Source organism: Rhinopithecus bieti, unplaced genomic scaffold (assembly GCF_001698545.2).
Source record: "Rhinopithecus bieti isolate Rb0 unplaced genomic scaffold, ASM169854v2 scaffold_8309, whole genome shotgun sequence".
Classification (NCBI taxonomy): domain Eukaryota; kingdom Metazoa; phylum Chordata; class Mammalia; order Primates; family Cercopithecidae; genus Rhinopithecus; species Rhinopithecus bieti.
Window position 1 is genome coordinate 458,125 of NW_016805935.1, and position 11,110 is coordinate 469,234.

The 11,110-nt window shown below is 43.7% G+C and overlaps 1 protein-coding gene across 2 annotated transcripts in view; it reads right to left on the reverse strand.

The window, feature by feature from the left end:
* RNF144B (ring finger protein 144B) overlaps positions 1 to 10,300 on the reverse strand; it is a 202,103-nt gene extending 191,803 nt beyond the window's left edge. Inside the window, exon 1 of one of the 2 annotated variants that reach the window (XM_017874253.1) lies at positions 10,259 to 10,300. The gene's annotated coding sequence lies outside the window, so the exon portion shown is untranslated. Of the gene's footprint in view, positions 1 to 3,245; positions 3,467 to 10,258 lie in introns of those variants that run through there. The other variant, XM_017874252.1, reaches the window with a different exon arrangement.
* Between the last annotated feature and the right edge of the window lie 810 nt (positions 10,301 to 11,110).

Consider the following 11,110-nt stretch of genomic DNA (forward strand, 5'->3'; position numbering starts at 1 on the left):
AGGCGCCCGCCATCTCGCCCGGCTAGTTTTTTGTATTTTTTAGTAGAGACGGGGTTTCACTGTGTAGGCCAGGATGGTCTCGATCTCCTGACCTCGTGATCCACCCGTCTCGGCCTCCCAAAGTGCTGGGATTACAGGCTTGAGCCACCGCGCCCGGCCGCAAACATGTTCTAATTGATGGGAGGGGAAAAAATTCAATTCAGAGTGCCAACAATTCCTCTGAGTTCGCGTGGCAGGGATAGTGTAGGGTCAGTGAAGCATCAAGTTACAGACCAAATTGAAGGTCTGGAGAAGAGTGGCAGGGTCTAATCATCCATCGTCTGAGGTTGCCAGAACTGGATCTACTACCCTTACTCACTCACGAAAGACCGTTCTATGGAAGCTAAGCACACATACTTTGGGCTTCAAACATCTTTTTTTTCAAAAAGGACTTATCGTTCCAAACAGATCTTTATGAAATTATTTCCTTGAAGCTCTCAGTTCTGTCATTTTAAAATTGCCATCAAAAAGTAATCAAAACCTAATGCTTACAGTGTTCTGCCACAAATGAAAATACTGTGGGTTTTGTTCCTATTAAAAACATATGCGACATATACATATTTATAGAAGTCCCAGAACCAGTGTACACACATACACAAAAACCTTAGGAAAATAATATTAATAGTTTTGCCTAAACCAATAAATTGTATACTGTGCTCTGTCCATACCTACCCTTATTAAGCTAACACTTTGCAAAGGTCAGCAAGCAAGGAACATTTCTGCATATTTTGTGGCATAGGTTGCAAACCTTAGATCTATAGGGATGAATTAAGGTCACTTTTAAAATTCAGACAGTATTTTCTGGACTTGGTTGACTGAATCATGCGCATCTGCACTATTTTTCCTGGGGGAAAGTTAATTTTAGAAAGGAGAAAAGTTTGCCAGGAAAACAATCACATTGGCTCAATCTCTAGACAGTGATTCTTTTCTTAAAAGTTCAAAATGCTTTACAGACAGCCTCCTGCTTGCCCTTAATATCCTTGAAAGCAGGTATGGAATATCATCCCTATTTCATAACAGGCATCTGGTTTCATAAAAAGAAATATAAGCTTTAATGTTATAACTACTTTAGGGTACTTTTAAAATTGGTCCTTCACCTCAATTTTCAAAAGACAGAAAATAAAATCTTTGTTTTCCCTGGTAGTTATCTTCTGATAGTTGGATAAGTACTTACAATGGTTCAGGTACATATATGAATATATGAAAAGTAGCAGACATGCATCTATGACAAAGTTCAAGATGGAGAAACATTTGGTATTTCTGTAAATATGATATAATTTACAGACTCTCTTAATTCAGTATAGAATAACTTCATTCAAATAATTAGGAGTGAAAACAGGATCTAAATTAGTATGATCACTCTTCCTTCTAGTTCCTAGAGATAATAGTCCATTTGGGTCTTTAGCCTTAAAGTAAGAAAAATGTAAAAATGTCAACGGGCTGCATTCCATCATTGACAAAAAGTCAAGGGAGCAGTGAAGGAAGATTTTCTGATTCTCTGGAGAATGGGCCTCAACCCTTTCTAATTGCCAGAGTACTTGTGAAAGAATTCTTACATTTTAAAGATTGATATTTAAAAGCTGTTTAAACAGGTCTCCCAGAAGTCTGCATTTCCCCCAATGTTATATCAGAGTTTCAAATGAATGTTAACTCTCCCTTTCCAAAATTGCTGTCTCGGGTAAGGCGCGGTGGCTCACTCCTGTAATCCCAGCACTTTGGGAGGCCGAGGCAGGCAGATCACTTGAGGTCAGAAGTTCGAGACCAGCTTGGCCAACATGGTGAAACCCCCGTCTCTACTGAAAATACAAAAATTAGCCGGGCATGGTGGTGTATACCTGCAATCCCAGCTACTCGGGAGGCTGAGGCAGGAGAATCGCTTGAACCCTGGAGGCGGAGGTCGCAGTGAGCCGAGATTGGGCCACAGCACTCCAGCCTGAGCAACAGAGCGAGACTCTGTCTCAAAAAATAAAAACAAAATTTTAAAAATTACCTTGTCAGATCCAATGATACCGCACCAGTCCCATTAATCAACTTGAGGGGAACTGGTTTTCACCCCTTTCACTCTGTTTTTATTCTCAATTCACACTAATAGATCCAGGTGATGCTTAGCCACAGTGGGTGGCCCCTCTCTCTTCTTTGCGGACCTTACAGATACTTTGGGGGTATGTTGCAGGGGCGGGCATTATAATCACCTGAGGTGCTTTTTAAATATACTCAAGCCTGAACACACACACACACACATGCATGCACGCACACGCACACGCACACACACACACCAGATTTCTGAATCGGGATTTCAGGGTGGGGTCCGGCTGTCTTCCCCGGCGCCTAAGAGCTTTTGCTTTAAGTTGTTATAAAGTTCCAGCACCGCAGTCACCCTGAAAACCTTGTACACTTATCATAATACTTAAGGGGGAAAAAAAACAACCACCTCAGCCTGTGCCAATCACGAGGTCAGGAGATCGAGACCATCCTGGCTAATACGGTGAAACCCTGTCTCTACCTAAAAATACAAAAAACTAGCCGGGCGACGAGGCGGGCGCCTGTAGTCCCAGCTACTCGGGAGGCTGAGGCAGGAGAATGGCGTAAACCCGGGAGGCGGAGCTTGCAGTGAGCTGAGATCCGGCCACTGCACTCCAGCCTGGGTGGCAGAGCAAGACTCCGTCTCAAACAAACAAAAAAAAGAAAAGAAAAGTAAGGCAGTGCATTTACTTTGATCAAGAGTCAATATTCCTCCCAAAGTTAGGATAGTAAAGTAAGGGGGGGGCGGGGGGAAGGTATGTTCTGGAAGGAGAAGGAGTTATGACCTTTCAGCCTGGAAATTGTTACAGACTCTAGGGGAAATCTTTGCGTCCGTGTTTGCGCCACACACCTGGAGAGGGTGGATTACTCCTGCCAGCCCTGACCTCAGAGCCGGGGGTGCGGGTTTCGGGAGCTTCCCGGGGGCGGGGAAGAAAGTCGGGAGTGGAGCGTGGAAAGGAAGCGGGGGTCCGGCGGACGGTGGAGTGGAAACGCGGATGGCCAGGGGGTCTGAGCCCCAGTGGGCCGCCGGCCGGGGCTTCAGCTCTGCGCGGAGGGGACCTGGAGACGAGTAAAGGAGGTAGAAGGCGGCGAGGCGGTGACAGCCTGGGGGAGGCCGAAATGGCCCCCTGGCAGAGGCTCCAAGCAGCTCGAGGGCGAGCGCTGCACCCTGCGCCCCTCCTTACCTTGCGCCCGAGGTCCGAGTAAGGAGAGGGAGACTCCGGGAGGTGCAGGGCTCCCGCTAGGGCGCGCGCGCGCTCGGGGTCCGCTATCAGCTTCTGCAGGCTGCGGCTTCAGGTATCAAAGGCATTCAGGTCGCCTAACTACCAGCCCTTTGGCACGTCTCGGACCCCTCCTCCGACCCTCGCCCGGCGGCCCTCCGCCCCGCTCCCCCCCGTCCCGCGGGCGCCCGCAGAGCCTCTCCCTGGCTGCTGATTCCAGAGAGCCTTGGCCCCTCTCCGCCGCCGGCCCTCCCCCGGCGCGCGCGCACTCACCTCCCCCAGAAACGCACCCTCTTTAGGAAGGAAGCAGCGAATGCGGTCCTTGAAATTCTAGGCGCTGGGCAACTTCAGAAAATCCTTTTAAAATCTTTGATCTGCCCAATGAGATTCAAAGTAGGGCACCATGTATATTCATCCCCTGGCTCCGTCCTCTTTTTTTGTCTTAACCACAGCATTATTTAACACTTGATATTCGTGTTTAGGTTGAACTCTGAGAATCTCCTGCCAGGCATTTTAATTTTCCCAAAATAACTCCTTCCGCTTTATTGTTTTGAAAATGCAGACATCCCCACTTTATAAACTTGGGTTGCCAGGACGTTAGATTGGCCTCAGAAAGCAGATGTTCAGCTGCACAAGACAGAGCAAGTCTCTTCCCAGCAGCGCTGCTACCTGCCACCTGTAAGGGCCCTGCGTCAGGGCAAGAGCAGTTAATTACACCCTGGCTTTGGTTACCGAGCATGCCCGGAACCTCTGTTCTCACTTAGGACTCAGTTCTGAGGCTTAGGTTCTGGAAAGAAGCAGGTGGATGTGTTCAAAGAAGAGAGTTCTAATGCAGAAAACCAGCAAAGGGCAGAATTTACTGAATAATACAGAGAAAAAGAACGATGGGAAGGGATCCTGGAAACATGACAGTATCTTGGATAGGATGATGTTTGAGGGCATAATATAAATAAATTATAAAAGAATAAATAGAAAAAAATTAAAAGTTAATAAAAAACTGAAATAAATAAAAATAACATAAAAAATAAAAGTACTTTAAAATAACAAACATGACGGTATCACTAACTCCTAGGAAACTGAAAGTGATATAACCCCTGCTGGGAATGTGGAAGTTGAATTGTTAAATGGCACTCCACTCACTCATTCATTCACCTATATATTAATAGTATATATTTATGGAATATGTTAAAGGCAATAAAGCATTATTCATAGTCATTATAAACGCTGCTCGGAATCAACTTCTCAACCAGTTTATAACAGGGCCCTGGAAAATGCAAATATCTATTAAGAGACACCATATTAATCCACTGTCTTTTTCTAAATTTATCAAATAAGTTTCTCATCTGAAGGCTGAAAATGGGCACTTACTAAAACTGTCAGGTTTGTCTATTAGATAGAAGGCAGATATCAGAAGATAAACTCACCAGTCAAGTTACTACAATTGAAAGAACCAGCTTAGCTGATGTAAGAAGAAGTGAAGGGGGAGGAGGAGGGAGGTCAGCCAAAGACTAAGCTGGCATTCTTTTTTTTTCTTTGAGACAAGGCCTCACTCTGATACCCAGGCTGGAGTACAGTGGTGCTATCATGGCTCACTGCAGCCTCGACCTTGGGCTCAAGCAATCCTCCTGCCTCAGCTTCAGAGTAGCTGGGACTATAGGCATGCATCGCCATGTCCAGCTGATTTTTGCATTTTTTTGTAAAAAGAGGGTTTCGTCATGTCGGCCTTGCTGATCTTAAACTCCTGGGCTCAAATGGTCCTCCCACCTTGCCCTCCTGAAGTGCTGGGATTACAGGGATGAGCTACTGTGCCTGGCCTGGCATTCTTTTTTCTTCTGTCAGAATAAATGTTTGCCAGTCTCACACTAGCAAGCATTCAATAAATACTGGGTGCTGAGGATGGAACAGCTATCAGAAAGACAACATTCCTGCTCCCATCAAGCCAATTGGGAGGGAGGGTGTAGACAAGAAAACAGGCTGTTAAAAGTAGATGTTCTCATGGAGGATGACATATCCGGGGCAGTGTAAGTGAGACCTGAAGAGTGAGGGTAATTTGGCCCAGAACAGGAAAATAGGAGAAGAGTTTTCCAGTAGGATCACCAACATGGAGAGAAAACCAAAGGTAAGAAGGAACATGGCCATTCACTATGGCTGGAGGATCTTTTCTTTGGGGTGGGAGTCAGGGAGACTGGAAGGAACAATGTAGAGACACGGCTAGAGAGATGAATAGAAGTCAGATCATGTAGAGTCGTCTAGGCCATGTTTTAAAAATTGCACTTCAGGATAAAGAAAATATGGTACATATACACCAAGGACTACTACTCAGTCATTAAAAACAGAAGGAAATAATGTCTTTTGCAGGAACTTGGATGGAGCTGGAGGCCGTTACAGTAAGTGAAGTAACTCAGAAATGGAAAATCAAATACCATGGGTTCTCACTTACAAATGGGAGCTAAGCTATGGATATACAAATGCATATAGAGGGGTAATCATGGATATTGGAAACCCAGAACAGGAGAGGATGGGAGGAGGGTCAGGAATGAAAAATTGCATATTGGTAACAATGTATACTACTCAGGTGACAGGTGCACTGCAATCTCAGACTTCACCACTATACAATTCACCCATGTAACAATAATCCCTTGTAGCCCAAAAGCTACTGAAAATTTTAAATATTTTCTTAAATCAAAAAATAAAATAAAATTATACTTTAGGCCAGGCACAGTGCTTCACACCATGAACTTTGGAGGCTGCTTTAGGAGGCAGAGGTGGGAGGATTGCTTGAGGCCAGTTCAAAACAGCCTGGACAACATAGAGAGACCCTATCTCTAAAAAAAAAAAAAGAAATTGAAAACTTAGCCAGGTGTGGTGCCATGAGCCTGTAGTCCTAGCTACTCAGGAGGCTGAGGCAGGAGGATCTCTTGAGCCCAGGAGGTCGAGGCTGCAGTGAGTTATGATCGCACCCTATGCTCCCGCCTAGGTGACAGAGAGAGACCCTGTCTCTAAAAAAAAAAAAATGAAAAATTACACTTGATCCTACAGATGATGGGGAGGCATTTAAGTGTCATAGACAACATAATAATGAGATTTTTTTTTTTTAAAGACTTCTGGCTGCAGGCAGTGAACTAATGAGGATGGGAGGTAGGGATGACAGGAAAGAGGATAAATCAGGAAGAATATCTCTGTAAAGGACACGTAATCAATGAGTACCAGGCCAGGTGCAGTGACCCCTGCCTATAATCCCAGCACTTTGATAGGGTGAGGTGGGAAGATCACTTGAGCCCCGGAATTCAAGACCGACCAGCCTGGGCAAATAGGCTGGTCTCTACAAAAGACAAAATGTTAGCTGGGCATGGTGGCATGTGTTTGTGGCCCCAGGTACTCAGGAGGCTGAGGCAGGAGGATCCCTTGAGCCAGAGAGGTCAAAGCTGCAGTGAGCCATGATCATGCCACTGTACTCCAGCCTGAGTGACAGATTGAGACCCAGTCTCAAAAATCAATCAATCAATACCAATGTAGAGATCCTCATACCTTTGTGGAATCTAAATTCAGTCCCATGACAAGTTCCTAAGAGACAAGCTTTCCTGGAAGGGAAGAGAAGTGTGGAGGGAAGAGGGTCACTGGTGGTAAACAACTGAGAAACATATTGGTAAATAGAATTTAGAGAGAAAATGGTTTTTTTAAAACTAAATATTTATACAGTGACTCTATCTCACACAGTTCAAAGATAAAAGAATGTTGATTTATAATCGAGTAGTGGAATAAATTAAAGGGAAATTGACACATAGGAGGTGTATTGATATATATCCCCAATTTCCTAACATGTAAAAGCAAACCAGCATGCTCCTGCCTCTTCTCCCTCTCCTTTTGAGAGAGTTATTTTCTTTTTTTGTGTATTTGAGATGGAGTCTCCCTCTGTTGCCCAGGCTGGAGTGCAGTGGCGCTATCTCATCTCACTGCAACCTCCGCCTCCCAGGTTCAAGCGATTCTCCTGCCTCAGCCTCCCAAGTAGCTGGAATTACAGGCACCCACCACCACACCCAGCTAATTTTTGTATTTTTAGTAGAGATGAGATTTCACCATGTTGGCCAGGGTGGTCTCGAACTCCTGACCTCCAGTGATCCACCCGCTTCGGCCTTCCAAAGTAAGTGTGTGAGCCACTGTGCCCAGCTATTTCTATTATCCCTCACTCTAATCATTTTATAGTCTTCCTCAATTTGCACCCACCTGTCTGAAGTCAAAGTCCATGCTAGGCTGGTCCAAGTGCATTGTTGTTTATAACTAATTAATTACAACCAGTTGCAGATCTCTTTGTTCCTTCTCCATTGCCATTGCTTCACTTGACTAGCTTTTAAAAAAATAATTTAAACATTTTTACAAACCAGTGTTCATACTACTTCCTTCCACTAGGCCATGCTCTCTAGATTCACTAAGGTCTAGGCAGCTATGGCTGTCCCTGGGAGCTGAGCTACCTCGCTGTAACCACGGTGGGCTGTACTCAGAAGACTTAATGGAAGGCTAGAGTGGTCGGGCTAGGGTGCTAGGAGGTAGCAGGGCTCTCCTGATGGATCCTGCCACCTGAGTCAGAGCAAATAGGCCAAGAAGAAAGGAATAGGGAAAGGCTGGCTGGCCTTAGGAGGGCAGAGCAAGAGCAAGACAGCCAAACATCTCACCCCTCGATCACTCAATTCATAGTATTCTTTCAGATGATTTGCTACCTTCTGTCTATCATTTCAATTTGGTTTTTCTCAATTTCCTTTGTATTTTTTTTTTCATTTCTACTTATTCTCTCCTTTCATTTTAGCTGAAGACCCAGGAAAGCTGGGTGTAGTTCAAAGGCCTGAGAGCCGGAGAGCCAATGGTATAGATTCCAGCTTTGGTCTGAAGACCTGAGAACCAGTAGCACCAAGGGCAGGAGAGGACTGATGTTCCAGCTCAAGCAGTCACCCAGAGTGAATTCAATCTTTCTTCACCGTTTTGTTCTATTTGGGCCCTCAATGAATTAGATGATGCCCACCCACACTGGGGAGTGCCATCTGCTTTATTTAGTCCACCAATTGAAATACTTTTTCCAGAAAGACCCTCACAGACACACCCAGAAATAATGTTTAACCAGATATCTGGGCATCCAACGGTCCAATCAAGTTGACACATAAAATTAGCCATCACATTGCCTTATCTAACCCTCTTTCATCTTTACTCTTCTCTCTCTCTGTAGACTAGGACTTCTCCAATTCACACAACAGAACACATGTCCCTATAGTTCCTAACTTTATTTGTTACAGATCCAATTACCAAGTGGAATCCATCTTGCTCATAATTCCAAATTCCCAGGTAGGGAATTAACTAGCTCTACTGAGGTCACAGTCGTGATGTAAAACATCCCTAAAAGAGTTCTTCATCTAATTCTATGGATGGTGGCCACAGGATTGGAAATGAGGATGGAAGGATCTTTGAGAAGGTTGAGGGTAAATGTTTACTATGAAGGCAGACATGTAAATACGTAATAACACTATAATTTCATAAATACCCTCATAAATATATGAACAAAGTATTAAGGAAGCACAAAATAGCAAGGAGGGGAGGGAGTCTCAACTTCAGAAACATGAGCATGAAGAATGTGCAAGAAGATAACGTTCAGCTGGGCGTGGTGGCTCACGCCTATAATCCTAGCACCTCGGAGGCTGAGGCAGGCACATCGCTTGAGTCCAGGAGTTTGAGACCAGCCTGGGCAACATAATGAGACTCTGTCTCAAAAAAAAAAAAAAAAAAAACCTTGTGGGGTTGTCCTGTGTTTTGTAGGATGTTTAGCAGCATCTCTGCTTTCTAATCACAAGATGCCACTAGCACCCCCTCTAAGTTTTGACAACGAAAAATGTCTCCAGACACTATCAAATTGTCCTTACTTCACTTGAGAACCACTGTGTTATATTGAGATGTGAATGGGAGAGAGAGACACATGTATTTTTAAAAATACATATTATTAGGAGGTAGCATCACCTTCTAATATTCTTTTCCTAATTTGAAAACATCTGTTTATTCTAAATTTAATTTTTTAAACTCATGCTGCATGTCAGTCAGGTACCCTCCCAAACCTTCTCTAATTTCCTTAAATGAAGAATGAGTTATAACAAGAAATGTTTTACTTATTAAAGTCCAGATTAAAAAATAAGATTTCGCCAGGCACGGTGGCTCACGCCTGTAATCCCAGCACTTTGGGAGGCCAAAGCAGGCGTATCACTTGAGGTCAGGAGATGGAGACTAGCCTGTTTAACATGGTAAAACCCCATCTCTAACTAAAAATACAAAATTTAGCTGGGCATGGTGGCACATGTCTGTCATCTCAGCTACCTGGGAGGCCAAAGCAGGCGAATCACTTGAACCCAGGAGGCGGAGGCTGCAGTGAGCCAAGATCATACTGCTATACTCCAGCCTGGGCAACAGAGTGAGACTCCCTCTAAAAACAAAACGAAACAAACCAAAAAAAAAATGAAGACAGAAAGAAAATTTAAAAATAGAAAAAATAAGATTTATAGAAATATTTTAGAGTTACACATATCTATTTTCGAAAATAACACCCTATTTTGACAGTCTTGGGACAATGTTGATACCTAGCCAACTTGCAGTAGAAGTCATTTTTCTGACTCTGATGTTATGATTTGGCCAAGGGCATTAAATATAACCTGAGTATTGAATCTTAGCAGAAAATCCCCCTCCTATAGAGATGACCTTCCTGTTTTGTTTTGTTTTTTTAACAGCAAATAAGGGCAATAATACCAAGGATCTATGCTTCTCTATTCCTTTAGTCTCATTCCATGGAACAGTTGGTAAGATATATTAAAGAAATGTGTTACAAATAATACTCTTAAAGTTAGAGCAAAATTAGTTACTAGGAGCAAAAGTTTGCTAGCCATTCATCCTTTGTTCTCCAAGTTTTCTAAGCCTCACCATCATTTCCCTTACCTCCTCCAACTGCTTACCTTGAGGGTCCTCCCTGACCATAGTCGAGCCACAATATCCACTTTATTATCAACCGACTGGATATTATTGCATTCAGATATTTTTCAAACCCAATCTTAAATAGCTACACTGTACACTTTGGCTAACTCACTCCACCAAAATAGAGTATGATATCTTGTTTTTAGAAGAACCAAATGTGTCAGTATATTTATATTTATAACCAGGTTTAAAAAAGAATCTGGTCATCAGCTTATTCAAGCCATGTTAGTTTACTGACTTGGTATCACTAGACTCTTTTTTTTTTTTTTGAGATGGAGTTTCGCTCTTGCCTCCCAGGCTAAAGTGCAATGGTGCAATCTTTGCTCACTGCAAACTCCGCCTCCCGGATTCAAGCAATTCTCCTGCCTAAGCCTCCCGAGTAGCTGGGATTACAGGCATGCACCGCCACGCTCGGCTAATTTTGTATTTTTAATAGAAATGAGGTTTCTCCAGGTTGGTCAGCCTGGTCTCAAACTCCCAACCTCAGGTGATCCGCCCGCCTCGACCTCCCAAAGTGCTGGGATTACAGGCATGAGCCAATGCACCCAGCCTGGATGGTCTTTAAATAGCATCCAGACAACAAACTCATGCCACTGTCTAAGAACCAAAAGGGGGTGCACTTTAATTAAACAAATATTTTAAAAGTATTTACTATGTGTCAGGCATCAAGCCAAGTACCAGGAGGGAATAATGAAAGGAAGCACAGGGCTTCTGCCCCTGAAACTTATATTTTGGGAAAAATTGATCTGTGTATGTAAGAGATAGATGATGTGCATGAGAAAGATCAGTATGTGTGTGCAGTTTATATAAAAACTTCTCACAGGCAAAAGGAG